The sequence below is a fragment of the Chrysemys picta genome, chromosome 1 (assembly GCF_011386835.1).
Source record: "Chrysemys picta bellii isolate R12L10 chromosome 1, ASM1138683v2, whole genome shotgun sequence".
In the NCBI taxonomy this organism is placed as follows: domain Eukaryota; kingdom Metazoa; phylum Chordata; order Testudines; family Emydidae; genus Chrysemys; species Chrysemys picta.
In genome coordinates, this window is record NC_088791.1 from 312,975,470 (window position 1) to 312,997,903 (window position 22,434).

The 22,434-nt window shown below is 40.9% G+C and overlaps 1 long non-coding RNA gene across 1 annotated transcript in view; it reads left to right on the forward strand.

The window, feature by feature from the left end:
• LOC122172430 (uncharacterized) overlaps nt 1-22,191 on the forward strand; it is a 79,382-nt gene extending 57,191 nt beyond the window's left edge. Inside the window, exon 3 of the long non-coding RNA XR_006172764.2 lies at nt 18,274-22,191. This is a non-coding gene — a long non-coding RNA (uncharacterized LOC122172430). The remainder of the gene's footprint in view (nt 1-18,273) is intronic.
• Nucleotides 22,192-22,434: the final 243 nt, after the last annotated feature.

Sequence of the window (22,434 nt, forward strand, 5' to 3'; positions counted from 1 at the left end):
CCATTTCCAACAGACCCTTTCAGAAACAGATTTTTCTACAAAGTGTAAAAAGAAGAACAGGAGTACTTGTGGCACCTTAGAGACTAACAAATTTATTAGAGCATAAGCTTTCGTGGACTACAGCCCACTTCTTCGGATGCATATAGAATGGAACATATATTGAGGAGATATATATACACACATACAGAGAGCATAAACAGGTGGGAGTTGTCTTACCACCTCTGAGAGGCCAATTAATTAAGAGAAAAAAAAAAAAAAACTTTTGAAGTGATAATCAATTGGCCTCTCAGAGGTGGTAAGACAACTCCCACCTGTTTATGCTCTCTGTATGTGTGTATATATATCTCCTCAATATATGTTCCATTCTATATGCATCCGAAGAAGTGGGCTGTAGTCCACGAAAGCTTATGCTCTAATAAATTTGTTAGTCTCTAAGGTGCCACAAGTCCTCCTGTTCTTCTTTTTGCGGATACAGACTAACACGGCTGCTACTCTGAAATCTACAAAGTGTGTTGTCTGACCATGCATGTTTTACTTGCATGTCCAGTATCCCTCTCTTTTGTAAGACTAATGGTTATTAGCAATACCTTCAGTAGGACTCCATTGTCATGGACGTAGAAGTAAGTCATTTATATTTTATACAGCATATAATCACTTCAGACAGGCCAGAAACGGTAATACAAGGTATGTGTCTATTCTTATTTTATCTGTATCTGTTTGTCCATACTTTAAAGAAAATAGGAAATAAGTTAATTGGAAATGCTCTTTCCAGGGTACTAACTTTAGTATAGTAAACAGCTGCTACTGGCTTTCATTTATCTTAATCAATGGTGGTTATGCAGTTATTTCATATTACTCAGTATACAGTCTTACTTCATTAGGCAGGATATGAATCTTTCTCAGACTAAAATAAATTATACACTTACTCACGTGAGCAGTCCCATTCCCATATGTAAGTGATTTGACACTTGCTCACATTCTATACCATAGAGACTCTAATAAGAAGTGAAAAAAACCTGCAGCCAATAGAAACAGTTACAATCTGCAGAGCTATTTGTGGCAACTTCTGCATCAAATATGAGGGTTATGAATTCATATTTGTCATTTGACAAATTGTGGGTGAGGTGGGATTTCTCTCCAGGGTTTATTAGTAAGGACTCAGATCTCCTCCCCCACCTTCTTGTGGGGTATACACTGTTAATCACCTTCTATATCATGTAGGCTATCCTACACAATAGAGTTCCTGAGAAAGATAGAAACTGGTGACCTTAACTTTTCCCATCTTGCTGCTGCCATAGTTGCCATCACCTGCCACTGCTTCATCTTCTAATCCGTTCTCCCAGGGAGCAGACACTAAATCTCCCTTTAGTGTGTTGCTAAAGTCAGTGGTGTTCCTCTCTCTCAGCAGACTTAAAGTTTTTGATTTATGGTTCTTTTAACTTTCCTTGTTTTTATCAAAGCTCTCACAAGTGACTGCAATTAGTTTAAAAATGCAGCTGCTCAAGTATTAACCTGCACAAGGTCCTTGCTTTTTTTTTTCATGCTATACCCTACAGTTGGTGAGTAGGTTGTTTGCTAAAGTTTGCAAGGGTAATTTAGCAGCATGGCTATTTTATAAGTTTGAAGAAAGGCATAGATCTTCAGTCAGGATTTTTTTTTTAAAGTTAGAGATGTTTTTTGGCCAAAGAAATACCTACATTTAATTACCTAAATTGAACTGTTAATGTAGCCCTCCCCGAAGGTGTGGTTTAAGCATTCTCCATGAAGCTTGCTAGTTGGAGAGTCTTCTCCCCTCTCCTGGCATGGGTTGGGTCCTGGATATTTTTTTTTTTTTGGTGCAACACCTAGTGGCTCCACCCAATGTGACTCCTTGCTGTGCCTAGGACACAAGGAGTATTGTCCCTTAGGAAAATTACTCATGCTACCACTGCTGGCAAGAAGTATAAAACCCAGTATACAAACAATAAAGAACACACAAATTCCAGCAAAGAAACACTGACAAAAATAACAATGTGAGAAAGGGGGCATTAGCAGGAGCAGGAAGATAGGACCTGGGGAAGGAAAGAGTTAGGGTGAACTAATCGGTTCTAAAATATCAATACATTTCCCAGCTTCCTCCTTGAGTCAGGACATGAGTGCTGCAGCAATGTGAATGTTGGCTGGCTTAAAAAAAAAGGAGGGGGGGGCATTATTACAGCATCTTCACCTCTGCATGGGGCAGGGTCTTCTCCTGTTTCCTTGGGCTGGAGTCGTGTGGTGGTCTTGGCTGGCTCTTAGAGATCCTACCATGTGATGGCTACTCTCTGGTCTTGATAGGGCTGGAATTACCTGACCAGTGGCGGATTACTGCATAGACCCACAGTACTTTGGAGACCCCCACAAGAGTACTGTAGTCCCACCCCTTGGTTCTCCTCTTTTTCCCCCAGACCCTGCCACCCTGCTCCTCTTTTCTGTGACTCCCTGGCCAAACCGGATGCCAGAGTCCATAGGGTGAGCATCCTTTCTCCCCCTGCACAGAGCTGGCCTGAGCAAATGCTTGTCTAGATCACCCCATGCAGAAGCCTCCTAGTTTCTACTCCATTCCGTCCCCACCCTTGACTCCAAGCATGTTGGGACAGAGTGTCAGAGGACTCTGGTGGTCCCTTGCATACGACCCCCTGGAGCTTCAGTTGATAGCTCCAGAAGCTGGCAAACTCCAGCTCGGGGTTACAGTAAGTTGTAGCAATTAGGAACTATTGGGCTTGATTCTGCACTGTGAATGAGCTCTGCTTGGGTGTAGGGGAAAGGTCTGCTGGGCAGCCAGCCATGGGTTCCTGATTCTTAGCCCAGTGCAACTTGGAGCTGCAGGGGCATCAGCTTTAATTTATGACATCAGTGAGAATTGGGCATAGCAGAGCCTTTCTTTCCCTTCCCATGCCTCTGACATACCCCCCAATGTGTCTTTTACATCCTCTAAAACACACTTGTGTGCTGGATCACAGAGCCCCGACAGATCTGTGCTGCCTGCATTCTGCTCCTCTGCATACAGGGAGCTGCACTGTGGGTACTGCATTCTGCGCTTTCTTCATCTCTTCCCTCCCCCCCCCAACCCCAACCCCGTGCCCAAGTGTAAGCTGGGGGCCCTATGACCCTTTGTGAACCTCAGAAAGGCTTCAAATTCAGTTTGAGAAAAAGGGGAAGGTTTGGGCCAGGTCTTACTTTGCATCTAGTGGTTAACCTAAGACAGACTAGCTGGAGATGGGAGAAAGTCCTACAATGCACATGTCCATCAAGACAATCGGAGCTTATATAAGAGAGTCCATGCATTTTGTTAGCATTAGCTCACTGATGGAAGACATTTCCTCTGCTAGCTTTAATATTGTTTACGGCACTTTTGCAACTCCATTCTTAAACATAACAGGACTTGGAGAAAATTACTGAAGGGACTGGCCTGCCTGAAACTATTCATGGGGCAATAAAAAAATAGATCAACCTCAACAGGATCTTCACAGCAGTGCAATGGTTCTGCTTCACAGGAGCACAACAATCCAAAAGAGTAACTGTTCCACTGAGGAGCAAATCAATCATTTTTTTCATGTTTTACCCTTGTTGATGTTTCAATTCTAGTTATTAATTGCTAAATAACCCAATTTACTTGTCAGAAGTCTTTATTGGAATGCCACTGTCGTTGCTGACAACAGGAGACCAACTTAGCACTTCAGTTACAGAAGCTAGTAAAGAATGACATGATACAGAAGGGGATATCAACATATATAATGAAAAGTTGCCTCCCAAGCTCACCTGGGTATGGGTCCTTTCATTTTGTGCTCTTAAAGCAAACTAAAATAAAACTATAGACAGATGATGAGCAATGCTGGAGCATTAGCTACAAAATTGTCATTGTCAAGCTGTCCTACAATGGCTCAAAAGCCCAGGTACCAATCTTGGGGCAGATTGTTAAGATTTCACCAAGCAATTATCAAGTGTAAACTCCTCAGACACTAAACAGCCTTAATATGGAGTCATAGGCAGTGCCCTGGGTACTTCAATCTATTTTGCCACCCAAGTAAGCTTGCCTCTGTGATAGATGGTTCCACCAAAAATCACAAGAATATTCAGTTTACTACCAGTTCCAAATGACCAATCACTTACACCAGGTCAATTGCACCTTAGATCTCACACCAAAGACAATGCTTGTAGCTAATCCTATAATAAACCATCAAAATATTTCTTAGCTAGGAAAAGGACATGAGTTATTTACAAGATTAAAGCAGGGAAACCTATACACACAAATGAATTTCAATTTTAAGTTTTAAAAAGTAATTGGAGCTTCTCTAATAGCTAAACTCTATAAGTCCTTTAGGATTTACCCAGGCCTCGCATTGGGGATCTTTTGTTTATGCTTAGAGAGCTGTACCGATGCAGCTACACCTCTGTAAAATCTCTCATGTAGCTGCTCTATGCCAATGGGAGAGAGCTCGCCTGTTGGCATAATTAAACTATACCCAATGAGTGGCAGTACCCGTCAGTAGGAGAAGCTCTCCCGCCAACGTAGTTTTGTGAACAATGCCACTTATGCCAGTGTAACTTATGTTGCTCAAGGGTGTGGGTTTTTTCATACCTCTGAGATACATATGTTTCGCTGACATGACTGGTAGTGTAGACATGGTCTAAGTAAACCTTGCCCCTCCGAGTCTAAGCAGCATAAAAGATATAGTTCCTCATTTCTTTCCTTCTTCTGCTTGGCATTTAAAATTCAGCTATTGGGAGGAATTCAGTTGCAGGGTAGAGGGAGCAATCCACTAAACCTTTTGTCTTTTGATGCTCCACCATGGTTTATCTGGTGTTGGTGGGCCTCCTTTTGTTGGGCAAGTGATAACACCGCCTGCTGGAAACTAGTATTTCACACTTGCTAATGCTTCTCTCCTGTCTGGTGATTTTACATTACAGAGCAATCATTTAAGTTTTACCTTATAACATGGGAAGATTATAAGATTATTATTATAAGATTAATGCATGCAGCAATTTACAAGCATTTCATAAAGTCTAAACACATTTTTATAACTCTAATACCTATTTTAACAATACTAACACACAGGCGAGCCAGACTGGTTCCAGCTATGCATATGTCAGCGTCCAGTTGAGACCTAGGGGCCTTAGCATTAGCTGGCACCTAGTCTTCCAATGTCACTCATACTTCTGAAGTATAAAGTTCTAGCCTCCTTGTATTTCAAATTGATTTGGACAGATATTATTTTTCTGAAAGCGCTTATCCATGACAATAAGAAATCTTCCATTGTCTAACAGTAACTGGCTGGCATTTGAAAATAGCTCATCCGTATTACAGGACTTGGGAGGCTAAATTTGTTGTCAGTCTTAAAGAATTCAGTAGTATATTGGAAGCAGTATATATTGCAGATATATTATAGATATTACTGCAAGGGGTTTCTTTCCTTTTACTCTTTCTCCAACTTTGATTTAATACAGTATTGCAGCCTGTTTTTACTGCGGTGGCAAATATCCAGTTTATCATTAGCATTTCTGTTGGGGTAGCATCCAAAGCTAGGGTGACCAGATGTCCTAATTTTATAGGGAAAGTCCCGATGTTTGGGTCTTTTTCTTATATAGGCTCCTATTACCCCCATCCCGATTTTTCACACTTGCTGTCTGGTCACCTTATCCAAAGCCCCCAGTCTGAAGTAGGGTCTTATTGTGGCCCTATACAATCAAACAGGAAGACAGTCCCTGCCCTGAAGTTCTTACAATGTAAAATGACAAAGGGTATGGAAAAGGGATACAACATATTAATGAAGTGATGGAATTGATGGTTGGAAAATATCATCTTTTTAGTGAACCTGTCCCCAATGTCCCCCTAACTAGTCACTATTAGTTCCTAATTTTTTAGTGTATATATAAATAGGCTTGGAAGGCTTAGATTTTTATTAGTGAATGTCGATAAAGATATATTTCACTGTGCACCCACACAACTGAGGGAAATATATTTCCATCCATAATAATAGAAATGTACAGACTGGCAAAGTGAGAAATTGTCAAGCAGCATTTCTATTAGAATTTAATTTAAGGATAAAATTGACACATTGTTTGAAGTTTTTTTACAGTTATAAAGCTTTAACTTTTTGAATCTGTGTCTCCTGTACCTAATTATTGTCTGGCCCCTCCTTTGCCTGATCCCCTCATAGTTTCCTGCAACTGTGAAAATGGAAATTGATAAAAATAAAAAAATGCTTAAAAACATCAATATTATACATTGAAATTATAAAAAAATCTAATTCTGCCAAGTTGAAATATAAAGTATCTCTGTCCACTGTTCACCCATCTATCCCTGCCCCTTCCAGTTGCTGCTAACCTTGGCCTATTCTCCACCACTTATCTCTTGCTTTCCAATGTCTCAGGTGCCCATCTTCTCTCCCTAAATCTCCGGGTTGGAATGGAACACACTGCAGCCAATCAGAAAAAAACTCAGTAGCTGTCCAGATCTAAACTTTGAAGGCTGAAAAGTTTCTCCTTCTGGCACTCTCTGAGGACTCATGTTGTGGCCAGATTTTCAAAATATTTCAGCACCCAGCAAAGTGTCCCATTGTGACACTTTTGCCAGATTTTCAGAAGGGCTCAGCACCCAATACGCTGAACTCTTGAAAATTTGCCAGCTTACTCTGGTGCCTAAATGGATGTTGAGCTGTTTTGAAAATATAGCCCCAGATGTGGATGCTGAGCTCTTAAAAATTCTTCCCTATCTATTTAAATATACAGGGCATTTTCCAAAGCACCTAAGTGATTTAGGAGGTTAAGTCCCCTTGACTTTCACTTAAGTGCTTTTGAAATTTTTACTCAGTACCTAAAGAAAGTTAGTTACTCATTATCTGAATCTTTTGGACTTCAGCCCGTTGTGTATACACTGAAGTAATTCTGGTGAGCAAATTCTTTATTTTCCAAGTGCAGAAAGAATCTAATTTTTCAGAAATAATTTTTCACATGTGCTCTTAGATCACTTTCTTTATCCTGCATATACTTATTTACTATTTTGCACTTCTATTTTAAATTCATATAGAAAACAATTACCATATATACTCGTTCATAAGCCGAATATTTTTGGTAAAAAAGTGATGCATCAAAGAGCGGTGGTCAGCTTATAAACGGGTCTACACCAAAATTTGATGATTTTAAACTCTATGGAATCATTGAATTGAATATCTAATACATTGTTGTTTTGTTAACTTGGAGTGTCTGCCGGCATGGAGCCCCTCAGCTCCCTGTGACCGCGGTTCCCCATTCCTGCAGCTCCCATTGGCTGGGAACAGTGAACCGTGGCACAGAGAGCTGAGGGGCTCCATGCCGGCAGACACTCCAAGTAAACAAAATGTCCCAACCCGCCAGCACCTTACCCTGACTGGCTGGGAGCCAAAGTTTTCCAACCCCTGAAATATAGGGTCGGCTTATGAAAGGGTCAGACAGACAGTTTTTGCCATTTTTACCTATCCATTTTGGGGGGTCCGCTTATAAACGAACAGGCTAATGAACAAGTATATCTGGTACTCTTCAGTTCTTAAAATTTACTCTGGCCGGTTTATCTAAAGGTCATCATAATTTTTTGATAACCATTTAGTAATGTTTTATCTTTTACTGAGTACCTAAAAATATCAGGATCCCCACAAGATCCTTTCACACTTTCCCTAATGATTACAATACATTTTCTTTACACCACTTGGAGACATTTTTTTAAAATGAGAGAATATATGAGGCTTTTACACACCAGATTATTACAGAGAGTACCAATTGCAAATACAACTTTATTAAAAGTGACAATGTATTTTTTTACTTGATTCATGTATCAACACTGGCATTGTAGTGGAAATTTTAAAATATTTTTTAAAATGAGGTCTCATGGTGATTCTCTTTTAATATATATGCCATGACAGTTCTGACAGCTGAATAAACATCAGCTGAGCTCTTACCAAGAACAAAATATCTTCATAAAAATAAGGAAAAACAGAATTTTGCATACTCTCAAGGTTATATAAAGACAGTGCAAAACTTAAATATCCAGATACTGCACATAAAGAAAAGACTACCCACCATTATATTTTAGATCTGATCCTACATCAGTCTGAACACAGCAGAATGGAGAACATAGGGGATTAGTGTGCCACAGTAGATGTGCAAGCAGGCATAACAGATGTGAAAGTTTTGTTCTACCTGGATAAATTACTGCAGTTCTTCATGCTCACACCTTTTCTTTACATAATTGGAGTTTGTTCCATGGAGTGAGAGAAGTATAGTATGGCAAAAGAGTAGTTAGACACCTTACACCTAGTTTGGGACACCAAACTGAGGAGGGGAGCAGCTACTTTTAAAATAAAAATAGTAATTACTGCACATGTATGGAAGTAAATGTGGAGATACATATGAGGCAGGAGCTGGGGGTGCGTAAGATGGGGGAATCAAAGCTGCCATAGAGGCAGATTTTTCCTGTAGTCATACATGCATCTTCCTTCCAGTAATGGCCAGTAGAGATCAGGCACTCTGAGTAACTGAACATAGTCCCTAATTTTGGGGAAAATGCACTGTACAGCACTCCTTTGTTAAAAGTGTGGCCGTAATAAACCTCACACAATCCACTAAGTTGTCTGGAACAGGACAGTGAGGAATGGCCAAGGATGTGTCACTCAGGCCATCAATTTTGGCTTGAATAGGTACTAGGAATGGCGGCTCACTACAAAAGGAATTTTCCCTCTCTTGGTATTGACACCTCCTCATCAATTATTGGGAGTGGACTACATCCACCCTGACTAAATTGGTCTTCAACATTGGTTCTCCACTTGTAAGATAACTCCCTTCTCTTCATGTGCCAATATATATTTATGTCTGTATCTGTAATTTTCACTCCATGCATGTGAGGAAGTGGGTTTTTTACCCACGAAAGTTTATGCTCAAATAAATCTGTTAGTCTTTAAGGTGCCACTGGAATCCTCATTGTTTTCACTCAGTCTGGTGTTCATAGAATCATAGAAGATTACTGTTGGAAGAGACCTCAGGAGGTCATCTAGTCCAATCCCCTGCTCAAAGCAGGACCAACCTCAACTAAATCTTCTCAGCCAGGGCTTTGTCAAGCTGGGCCTTAAAAACCTCTAAGAATGGAGATTCCACCATTTCCCTAGGTAACCCCTTCCAGTGCTTCACCACCCTCCTAGTGAAATAGTTTTTCCTAATATCCAACCTAAACCTCCCCCACTGCAACTTGAGACCATTGCTTCTTGTTCTGTCATCTGCTGCCACTGAGAACAGCTGAGCTCCCTCCTCTTTGGACCCCCGCCCCCTCAGGTAGTGGAAGACTGCTATCAAATCCCCCCCTCACCCTTCTCTTCTGCAGGCTAAATGAGCCCAATTCCCTCAGTCTCTCCCCGTAAGTCTTGTGCTCCAGGCCCCTAATCATTTTCATTGCCCTCCACTGGACTCTCTCCAATTTGTCCACATCCTTTCTATAGTGAGGGGCCCAAAACTGGACACAGTACTCCAGATGTGGCCTCACCAGTGCTGAATAGAGGGGTTCTCTTTATCTGACCCATTCCATATCACGTGGCCTTTTAGATTACCATGATTTAGCCTTAGAGGCTTATGGGTCCCACCCACATTCCAAAATATGCTCAAGGATAATAGTAGCTGACAGATAGCAAAAGGAGCTGTGGATTTATGTAATGATCAATACACTTTAATAAATCACTGACACAGTGGCCCCATATTTTTGTTTATACTGGCATACCCTGTAATAAAACATTTTTGAAAAGGAAGTTCTCATTTAAAGTACAGTAGAACCTCAGAGTTAAGGACACCTCGTGAATGGAGGTTGTCCATAACTCTGAAATTTTCCAGATCCAGCAGCTAACACTCCAGGCCAGGTTTAAGCAGCTGAGTTCCCTGGTATGTGGCATGATGTTGCAAGCTTGTGTGGGGGTTGTGAAAGCGGCACAGCCCCCCCAGCGCTGCTCCTCATCTGCTGGCTCTGGCTGCCTTGGGCTGGCAGCCCCAGCATCTTGCGGTAAGTGGCTGCCCCGTGTGTGGGTGTAAGGGTGAGGGAGGGATGGGGACAGGCAGCCTAGATGTGCCTACCTTTAAGATGCAAGACAGGCATAGTACAGTATTTGTTTCTGTGTGTGTCTGTTGGCTGCTGCCTGATTGGTCACTTCCAGTTTCACATGGTGTCTGGTCGACCAGTCAGTCCGTAACTCTGGTGTTCGTAGCTCTGAGGTTCTACTATATGGTCCCTCACAATGCAACCATGGGGTGTGATGACTATAAGTGCAGTGTAAAAAATAAAAAGCAGAAGTAGACTCTCAAAAGAACCTGATTCAGCATTGCTGCTATATGGTTGCCAAGTTACTGCTGTCTAGTAGCAAAGAGTAAGGCCCAAGAGGGGAATGTGTCGATGAGAACCTCAAGCCTGCACTGAAGACTGTGTCCCCTTAGATATACCCTTCTTCACCTGCATCTCAGCCCTTTATCATTCTGCACTCTTAAGAATGAAGGAATAGGCGTGCAAGGAGCTTGAGATTTTTACACCTAGAGCCAAAATCTATAGTGGGGGAAAATCAGCATTGACTTCACTGAAGTCAGTGGAGTGCTGTTGATTTGTATTGACTGAATCTAGCTCCATTGTTTAAAAGTACCTGTACCTAGGTCCACTCCCACTTGCACTGGAGTTCAACTGCCTTGTAGTATGCATGTGTAAATGTTTGAAGGATCAGTGTCACTTTCTCTTTATAACATTTTAGTAATCTTGGTAATTTTTGGTAAACATGAATGATGGTTTTCAAAATAATTGGCTGTAGATATGTAAAATAGCTGCTGGGTTTATTCTTTATTTTACAATCTGAAGTTTAAAATGCTGGATATATTTAATTCAAATTGAATGTCTTTGTCCTGTGGTATCATGATGTTATTTCAGAACTTTTTAGGGGCTGCATTGAAGCTTACAATTGTATTCTCTTTACACTTCTTGAGGAAACTGCCTATTTATTTCTCTTCTCTGAAGGAAGTATGAGGAGATGAAACAGTGGGAACAGGAAAAAAATGCTTCTTTCAGGTCTTCTGTCCAGAAAAGAAGATACCAACCATCAGTCCTAACACTGTAGGGCAGATTGTGGCTTTTAAAGCCATGGCCAAAGAAGAGTGGTGCAGATTCAGAAAACTCATTCTCATAACTCTTCTCCTTCCTACCTGACATCCATGACTACCTGGCTCAAAAGTCCTTACTCTCGTGTTCCTGGGTCTAGAAAATTGAAGGGGAGGCAATAGGAAGAACATACATGTGATCTGAAATAGCCTCATAGACCCTTTGCTGTCTCCTTCCTCTGCTGCCTGAACTCTGTGTATCTGCAGGGCTAGGAGTTCCTTAATAGGAGTCAAATGTACTGCATTCTCCAATGGCCAGAACAGATACAGCCATACCAGGAGTCCCGCAGTGGTAGCAGGTTATACTGCTACAGTACCTGCAGTACATTGCTATACAACTGAGACATTATCGATGAAAACATCTCTTATCTCTAGTAATGCTTCTCCCTCAGGAGACTTGGTATATTGTACAAATGGTAACTCCGAACACTGGACATTAAATACTGTGTTCTACAGCTCAAATATAAATAAAAATAATATCCGACTTGTTCTGGTAAGGATGCCAGTGATGATATTAGCAATCCAGATGAGGGAAAGGTTGGTCATTTCCAGTAAACCATCTGGCTCCCAAATAATAAAATGGATATAATACAAGATGTTTGAAAATGAATGCATCACTGGTTTTTACTTTAATTGATTCAATTGCCTATAGAAGTGGTGTTGCTAAGTCTGTAAAATCACAATCTTGAGCTATTTCATAACAAAACCAAAATAATCTGGGTTCAATTTGAATGTAGGATTTGTATTCTTGTTTCTTTTTATTTGAACACTTATCAACATACAACTATTTACAATACTCTGGTTTACCTCTCCTATTTGTTCTAGTGATGACAGGTCTGAAGAACCAATTGCATTTTGTACACTAAGTTAATACACTGATTGTTTTCTTGGTGTCCTTAGTGTATTGCTTCCTAAAATCACATTACCAAAAATCACTATTATGGTTTCTCAAATTACACCAAATAATTCTACTATTGTTCTTGCAGCCCCAGTCAGTAAACTGTCAGTCATCGTTCTAGAAGGATGATGGTTTGATTGCAGGTTGTGTAGCTTCATGTGTTCATGACTGGCTCACTTTATGTGGAATCACCCAAATGACTTGTTAGTTTTTCAATTTGTGTAATAGCTAGAGGGGACGTTTTAGTAATCTTATCATATGGTATGAAAAACTCCCTGGGATGGCAGGTGCGACAGAGCTTTTCTTCCTGCTGAGGTAGATTAAATTGAATTCCATTCCCTTTACTGTCTGGTCTTTCAAATGAGACCTTAAAAATGAGATCCTGTCTTCTCTGTGGACATTAAAGAGCTTGTTGTGCTTTTTGTAAGAGCAAGTATTTACCCGTTTGTCCTTGGCCAAATTTTTCCCCTCCTCCTGTATTGCCGTTTCTTTTCTGGATCTCTGCCTGGATTACTGTCTTCCTGCTCCAGAAGCAGCTGCATGGATCCAGTATGAGTCTGTCCAATGGTTTGGAATCTTTTGGTGTGGAAAAGACTAGCTAGATTAAAAACACAATTACAATTCATTAAAATATGTTAGGATACCTTTAAGGGCCTCTATTCAAACTCTCAGAATGGAAATTGAAAATAAATGGAGTAAGATCCTATAGTATGTTTTAATTTTTTATTTTTTACTGCCAGAAATAGTTTCCCCCCATCTTAAAAAGAGAGCTTCATTCAAACAACAAAGCTTAAGTTCAAGGAAGTGGGAGTTTAAAATCTTTAATTAAATATTTATATAATGTTTAGATATTGTTGCTACAAAGGATTTAAAAAATAATTTTGATTTCTTTACTATTTTAAATGATTTAAGGCAATGTTTTCAAACCTGCGTGTACAAGTACATAGTAAATCTTCTATTTATATGCCCAAAATATGAATATAGGAGCCTAATTTTAGGCCCCTAGTTTTGAAAAATTTTATTGAAATTTGTCTTGTCACCTGGCTATGTAATCACCTAAAGGATTCACTACGTGACACATCATGTTAGACATAAATGGGAATCTCTGTCTGATAAACAAGACAGAATCTTTACTATTTTAAACATTTATTTTCCCCTTATGTTCCATAATTTAAAGCGAAATCATAAATTAATGTTTTCAATAAATGTATTTTAATTTAAAGTGTCAGTTTTATGCAAATATTAGCAAATAACAGCTTTCAGTCCTGGCATCAAATAAAATTCAAATACAGACCTGCTCATAAATCAAGATCGGATTATACAATTCCAATCACCTTTTTAAATACACTCTATTGTTCCCTTGAAATAAATGATTCAGAGTTTAGTCATATTTTGACATTTCTCTTGGAATACCTTGTACAGTTTATTATATTTTATTAAGGATGACATCCATTAATAGGAGAATGAGACAAATTTCTTTCTGAACTGAAACGGATTCTGCAAGTGACATAATCACTTTATAACTGCCTTTATAGGTCAATTAAAATGAAAGGGAATGAGGTGAAAACAAGATATGCACAAAAGTAAAAAATATGTAAGACCCAGAATGATCTTAAGCAGACATTGAACTGGTATGTTTCTAAGACCAATAGACCACATGTTTATTTAATTCAAATTAAACAAATTAACCCTCCGGCCAATAAGTCCTGACAATGGATGAAAGGGGATGAGGAAGTGATAGAATGACCTTTATCATCACTGGCCTCTTCCCTTCAATACTTGTATAATAATGTGCCTTAACTGTACAAGACCTAAACAGGTTCATCTAGCCCCAAGGCCTAAACAGGCCTGCAGACTGCAGTCCAGTGTTACTGTTGTGCCAGGAAATTGCCACATCTCTGTTGGAGTGACATGCACTCACCAGCACATTCATATCACTGCTCAGATCAGAGAGATCTTGAGTATCTGAACTCATTTGTCATGTCACTGTAGAGCTGGTGACAGACGGTAGATTCAAGTGTCACTCCAGAAGCAAAGGTGAGGAGGCCAAAGATCTTTAGTGCAGGGCCGGCCCACAACATTTTGGCACCTGAGGCGGGGAGCTCAACTGATGCCCCCATGCCCCCTCGCTTTGGTCAAAACTTTGAAAGGTCTCAATTCTGCCTTCTTCCTGTTCTACTCCTCTCATGATACTGCTCTGCTACCTACCCCAATAAAGGAGAACTAACAACTTAAAATGCCTTGTTCAAAATTTTTAAGTAACACTTAACTTTCAAACGCCTGAACAGCAAATGTAACTTTTCTTGTCTGCATAGTAAACACTGGCATTTTTATCTGTTTGAATAATCAAAGTGGTGCTTTCCATGCCTTCTTGGTTGCAAAGATTTGAACTGCTTCCTGAAGGTCCACAATCTGGGCCAGCTCATGCTCTACTGAGATGGTTGCAAGGCCGACCAGCCTGTCCTGTGTCGTTGTGGAGCGTAGATGTGTTTTTATTAACTTCAGCTTGGAGAAGCTGCATTCTCCACTGGCAACTGTTACAGGAAGTGTTAGAAGTATGCGCAGAGCAACAAAAACATTTGGAAAGAGGGTGGTCATCTTATTAGTGCACATATATTTCAGAACAGTTGATCCAGCTGAAATGTATCTTGAAAGGGCTTTCAGTTTATCACCTAAATTACTCTCATTAATATCGCGCATGTCATCATGTGTCAACACTGTCTCTAGTGCCCTGCATTGCTGGTGTAGGTCTTCTTCAGGTATAGAGAGGAGTTTTTGGAATATCATACAACATCCCAAATATACTGCTGTGTTCCTTGAGCTTCATGAAACATTCTTCAACTGACTGTATTGCACAATCTAACACCTGGTAAAAGAATTCAACTTTGAATTGTTGTTTGGGGTCTCTTATGGGATTATGCCTCGTAATCAAAATGTCTTCTTCAGTGACTCTTGTATTCTTGAATGGGTGGGAAAATAGCTTCAGTGTGAAGTTCCTCTGCCAACTTCTGTACACTCTTCAGAATGTTTTGAAATCCCTCATCTGACCAGTAAGACTGTAGGTATGACTTTGCTTTGTCCAGTTGTTCCATTGCTCCACATATATCAAGGTCAACATCTTGGAGTCTCTTGCTTACATTTATTTCAAACAGTATGTTATGCCACGACACTAAGCCACGCAGAAATTTGAAGTTATGTATGTTTCTGGTGATTCCGTTTCCCTCTGCCACTGTTCTCCCTCGAACAGTTCCTGTCATAGCATTATCCTCCATAATGGCAACTATGGCATCATCTATCTTCCCAATTTGGTATTTTATAGGCTTTATTGCCTCCGTTTTGACTTTCCCATCATGTGGCACTCAGTGGTTTCAGTATCAGAGAGGATGTTCCCAGATTTTGCTTCAAAATTTGCCATTGATGAGTTGATGCAGAGAAAAATATATAGATGCTTTGAATTACATTTAAAAAATTCAGCAGCCTCACTAGAAGCTGATGCTGCATCACTGACCACCAAGTTCAATGAATGAGAACTGCATGGGACAAAAAAATCTCAAGGGTTTAATTCTCGGATCCGTGTCTGCACTCCTCTGGTCTTTCCTCTCATGTTGTCACCATTATTGTAGCCCAGACCTCTCATGCCAGCTATCGCAATTCCTGTATCTTCCAGCTTTTTAAGAAGCACATTTGTCATACCAGCTCCTGTAGTATCATCAATGTCAATAAATTCTAGAAAATGCTCTCTGACAGTCACCATTGCAGGGAAATTTTCACTAGGTTCTGTTGTTGTTACAAAATGCACCATTAAAATCACTTGTTCTGCATGGCTGATGTCAGGTGTGCAGTCCAGAATAACAGAGTAATATCTTGCTGACTTCAGATCTGCCACAAACTTCTGTTTGACTTTTGTTGCCAGTAACTGTATGATCTCATTTTGAACTGTTTTTCCAAGGTAGTGGTGTGTGTACATTTCTTGGGTGGTGACTCTTCTTAAATGTTCCTGGAGTACAGCATAAACTCAGCCATCAGCTCCACAATTTTAAGGAAGTTTCCATTGTTTGGCACATACAGCTGATCTGAAGTGCCACGCAGTGCTAGGTTTTGGGTAGCAAGCATTCTCACAATGACAATGAGCCTTTTCAGAATATTTTGCCAGTAAAGAGACTCTGATGCAATCTTCTCTTGATGCTGATCATCTATGGTGGCCTTTAACCTTAGTCTCATCTCAAGCTCTTTCCACTTATGGAATGCTCTCTGGTGATTTGCTGCCTTCTCATGGCATGCCAGATTTCTAGCCAGATTTTTCCAGTCCTTTGTTCCTGTAGAACCCAATGTGGCTGGAATATTAGACTGGAAGAATTTGCAACAAAAACAGTAAGCAGCATTCTGGGTTTTTGAATACTTAAGCCATGGCCTCTCCGCTTTGTCACCATTGGGGATTTCACACCAGTAATGTGTTGGATGGAAACTTCTATTTTCATTGTCTTTGGGAAACATGAAGTTTTTCACTTGCTGTGGCCCATGCAGTACAAGGAAGTCCCTCAGGCTACTGCTCAAGTGGGTGCACAGTCCTGGATCATCTAGACTTAAGGAACTAAACTCAGCAGCAGCTGTTTCTTGCGCCTCCACCACACTCTTCTCTGATCTACACTTTTCTTCAGGAATTTGCATAGTTACATCCATATGAGATGGAGATATGGATGCTGCAGTAGCTGCCAGGTCACCTACACTCTGACTAACTGGAAGATCAGGCATCTTCTCACCACTCACATCCTCACTGGGGCCAGAAGGCTCACCGTGACATTTGTGTCTATCTCAGGAGAGCTCCTTCCTGCTTAGATAGAAAAGCTTCCTTTGCTTGCTTGCTTTTTCTGAATGCTGCCCCAGAAGGGTGTTTTTCTTCTTTCAGTCATGACTACTGTTCTGTACCAGCTATAGTGGCTCTCAACACTCAACTGAAGGGGACAATAAGCAGGCTGGTAGCAGGGCCTGAGTAAGGGAAGATATCAGTTTCTTACCGGCCTAACTGGCTCCTACTACTTCAGTTGACCACCTGTTTTCCTCAAGTGGGTTCAGGGAAGCAGCAGGTAACAGGAAGCTCCCTGAGAAGCTGGTGTTAATCAGTCCAGGCTCCTGGGGGTGCTAGAGAGGTACATAAGAGGCTCTTCCTCCCCTCTCTCCCTGCAGCTCCTGTTGCTTTCGGTTATTCCCTCTCATCTTTTCTCCTGTGTGCCTGTTCTGTCTCTTGTGCCCTCCTTCCTCCAGCACAGTACTCCACCATCTCTATGCATCTAGAGCAAAGAGAATAGATATGCACCAGCAGCAGACACAATTTTCTACACTCTGGGTCCTAGTGGTGCGCCCCCACCCCCACACACATAGTCTGGCACCTGAGGCGGCCGCCTCAGCTCACCTCATGGTAAGGCCAGCCCTGCTTTAGAGGCTGTCTCAGCATAAGCTTATCAGCCACTATACCTTGAGCAGTAATTCTGCATAGAGGGTTACTTTGTTCAGTGGACAATATGACTTGAAAACAAAAAATATCTAAATTGATGCTGAGAGATTCTGTGGTCTTTGGGAGAGCCTCTATCTTCTCAGGAACTACATTCATGGGACACTCAACTTGCAGCCAGTGTCTTGAAACTGAACCTGCCAAGGAACTGCTGGTAATATCCTCAGTCATGTGGCTAAATAAACAAGAAGTCCTCCATATAATGGGCCACTAATGAGAACCCCATTTCCTTAGTAATACTTCAGGAGACGAGTGAAGATCTCAGAGGCCACATATGACAGGCAGCATTCTATGGACATGGCCATCTCCTAATAAGATACACCCCCCCATATGAATCCAACCACATCGAATTCACGAACAAGAGGAAAAAGCAGACTTTAGAGTTACTTTGTCCAGTAATGCACTAGGGCTACAGGTCCAGACTATTCACAGAGCAAGGTTAAGAGACTGGTAGCATTCCAAACCCAACCCAGAGTCAATTGTCATTTATTAAAGATCCAATTATTAAGCTATAATGCATAGTTTGATGCCTGAGTTACATTGTGCCACTTTTGTTTTTTAAATACAGTCTGTTGCAATGTGAGGTAGGCGTGCTTAAGATTATGCTATTGCTAATGTAGCTGGTAGTATTCCAAAAGAAATTAAATGAACCAAACTTTTGTTTGAAAAAATAATTATTCAGACTCTCAAATCTTTTCAGGACTTTGTTCATTTGAAGACAAGGATTGGCAGGCTGTCTGAAAAATTAGTGAGTGTGGTGAAGAGAGAAGCAATAGATCTGCCACATCTTCTACAAGGAAGTACATCTCCTGTGTCTCATTTTTCAATTCTGGTTGATAATTTTAATAATTCTCGTGAAAGGAGTACACAAAAATATAATGACAATTTAAATGACATTGCTATGTAAGATAAAAGCTATATGAACCCGTACACTTTCAAAGCATTGCAAAGGATTTTAGCTGTGTGACAACTCATTAAAATCAACAGTCATGTGCCTAAAGGCATCCACACTGCTTTGAAAATGTAGATGAATGAGTCTTAGACTTTGTTAATCTGTGCTTTAGAAATGCTGATGTTCAAAACACATTTAGTAGTTTAAAAATATTGGAGAGTATTTTCTAAAACTTTAGACAACACCTCTGAACAAAAAAAAAGATACAGGAAAGGCTGGGATGGAAGCAGTTTACATTTCTGTTAGAAGAAACGGGTAAAAGATAAACTCATTAGCAGCTGTGAAAAAATGTAGATGTATATATCAGATATTGAAATGAATATACAACTTAAAGTTTGGAAAGGCTTTGAAGATGAAAAATGATATATGGATGCTAAATGATATAATTAGCATCACTGTATTATCTGCTGTAGATAAGTTTCAAGTTAATTTCCAGCTCTCGATACACAGTAGTTCATTTAAGGCTTGATCCAAAGGCTGTTGAAGTAATTGGGAATCTTCCCTTTAATTTAAAAACTTTGCATCAGGCTTTTAAGCTCTCAGGTTGCATAAGTACGTATTGGATTTATTCCACCTGATCTATGAACATAAGCATTGGACTTGAGAGCAGCCGCACTAACAAGAACAGAATATTTTTATAAGTGGAACATTAACATTGGTCATGTGGAATTAAAAGTTGTAGTTACTCCTTATTGGGAGGAGCTAACTAATCTCCTGTAGAGGTTGACCAGTGGACTGCAAGACTCTGTGCTGAACAATGTATTGTAGAGTGAGAAATACCACAGAGAAATATAACTACAGTACAGTGCTAGTACTGTAATGTAATGCTAGACCCAAGTTCCAGATCTGTATGGGGACCTGTGCTGTTCAACCTATTCATAAATGATCTGGAAAAGTGGGTGAACAATGAAGTGGCAAAATTTGAAGATGATACAAAGTTACTCAAGATAGTTAAGTTCAAAGCTGACTGTGAAGCGTTACAAAGGGTTCACTCAAAACTGGGGGAGTGGGCAACAAAATGGCAGATGAAATTCAGTGTTAAGTGCAAAGTAATGCACATTGGAAAACATAATCTCAACTATAAATACAAAATGATGGGATCTATATTAGATGTTACCACTCAAGAACAAGTTGGAATCATCATGAATAGTTCTCTGAATCCATCTCTTCAATGTGCAGTGGCAGACAAAAAAGCTAACAGAATCTCGGGGACTCTCTTTCTGCCCCCCACCCCCATGCACCTGATACAGTTCTGCAGTGATCTGGAAGCCTACTTTCATCATCTCCAACTCAAGGACTATTTTCAGCATGCCACTGAACAGCACACTGATCCACAGGAACCTTCCTACCAACACTACAAGAAGAAGAATTCTGCGTGGACTCCTCCTGACGGTCGAAATGACAGACTGGACTTCTAAACAGAGTGCTTCCACAGACCTTCACAGGCTGAAATTGTGAACAAACAGCATCACTTGCCCCATAACCTCAGCCGTACAGAACACAACACCATCCACAGCCTCAGAAACAACTCTGACATTATAATCAAACCGGCTAACAAAAGAGGTGCTGTAGTCATCATGAACAGGTCGGATTATGAACAAGAGGCTGCCAGGAAACTCTCCAACACCACATTCTACAGGCCACTATCCTCCGATCCCACTGAGGAGTACCAAAAGAAACTACACCATCTGCTCAACAAACTCCCTGCTACAGCACGGGAACAAATCTACACAGACATGCCCCTACAGCCCCGACTGGGAGTATTCTATCTGCTACCCAAAATCCATAAATCTGGAAATCCTGGATGCCCCATCTCAGGCATTGGCACTCTTACAGTGGGATTATCTGGCTATTTGGACTCTCTCCTCAGACTCTATGCTACCTACCTATCTTTGAGATACCACCGACTTCCTGAGGAAACTACAATGCATTGGTGATCTTCCTGAAAACACCATCCTGGCCACCATGGATGTAGAAGCTCTTTATACCAATATTCCACACAAGGATGGACTACAAGCTGTCAGGAACAGTATCCCTGATAGGGCCATGGCACACCTGGTGGCTGAGCTTTGTAACTTTGTCCTCACCCACAACCATTTCAGATTTGGGGATAACTTATACCTTCAAATCAGCGGCACCACTATGGGTACCCGCATGGCCCCACAGTATGCCAACATTTTCATGGCTGACTTAGAACAACGTTTCCTCAGCTCTCATTCCCCTCACATCCCTCCTCTACTTGCACTACATTGATGGCATCTTCATCACATGGACCCACGGGAAGGAGGCCCTTGAAGAATTCCACTTGGATTTCAACAATTTCCACCCCACCATCAACCTCAGCCTGGACCAGTCCACACAAGAGATCCACTTCCTGGACCCTACAGTGCAAATAAGTGATGGTCACATAAACACCACCCTATACCGGAAACCTACTGACCACTATACTTACCTCATGCCTCCAAATTCCACCCAGGACATATCACACAATCCATTGTCTACAGCCAAGCCCTAAGATACAACTGCATTTGCTCCAATCCCTCAGACAGAGACAAACACCTGCAAGATCTCTATCAAGCATTCTTAAAATTACAATACCCACCTGGGGAAGTGAGGAAACAGATTGACAGAGCGAGACGGGTACCCAGAAGTCACTTACTATAAGACAGGCCCAACAAGGAAAATAACAGAACACCAGTGGCCATCACGTACAGCCTCCAGCTAAAACCTCTCCAGCACATCATCAACGATCTACAATCTATCCTGGAAAATGATCCTTCACTCTCACAGACCTTGAGAGGCAGGCCAGTCCTCACTTACAGACAGCCCCCAACTCGAAGCAAATACTCACCAGCAACTACACACCACACCACAGAAACACTAACCCAGGAACCAATCCCTGTAACAAACCCTGTTGCCTACTCTGTCCCCATATCTACTCTAGCGACACCATCAGAGGACCCAACCACATCAGCCACACAATCAGGGGCTTATTCACCTGCACATCTACTAATGTGATATGCCATCATGTGCCAGCTATGCCTCTCTGCCATGCACATTGGCCAAACTGGACAGTCTCTATGTAAAAGAAAAAATGGACACAAATCAGACATCAGGAACTGTGACACACAAAAGCCAGTAGGAGAACATTTCAATCTCCTGGACATTCAATAACAGATTTAAAAGTAGCCATCCTGAAACAAAAAAACATCAAAAACAGACTTCAAAGAGAAATTGCAGAGCTACAGTTCATTTGCAAACTTAACACCATTAATTTGGGCTTGAATAGGGACTGGGAGTGGCTGGCTCACCACAAAAGCAATTTCCCCTCTTGTATTGACACCTCCTCATCAGTTATTGGGAGTGGACCACATCCACCCTGATTGAATTGGCTTGGTCATCATTGGTTCTCCACTTGTAAGATAACTCCCTTCTCTTCATGTGCCAGTATACTTATGCCTGTATCTGTAATTTTCACTCCATGCATCTGAAGAAGTGGTTTTTTACCCAGGAAAGCTTATGCCCAAATAAATCTGTTAGTCTTTAAGGTGCTACTGGACTCCTCATTGTTTTTGTGGATACAGACTAACACAGCTACCCCTCTGATACTTAACAGAATGTTAGGAACCATTAGGAAAGGGCTGGATAATAAGCCATAAAATAGCATAATGCCACTGTATAAATCCATGGTATGCTCACACCTTGAGTACTGTGTTCAGTTCTGGTCTCCCTATCTCAAAAAGGATATCTTAGAATTGGAAGAGGTACAGAGAAGGGCAACAAAAATTATTAGGGGTCTGGACCAGTTTCCATATGAGGAAAGATTAAAAAGACTAGGGACTGTTAATCTTAGAAAAGAGATGATTGGAGGGATATGATAGTGTTGAGAATGGTGCGGGGGGAAGTGAA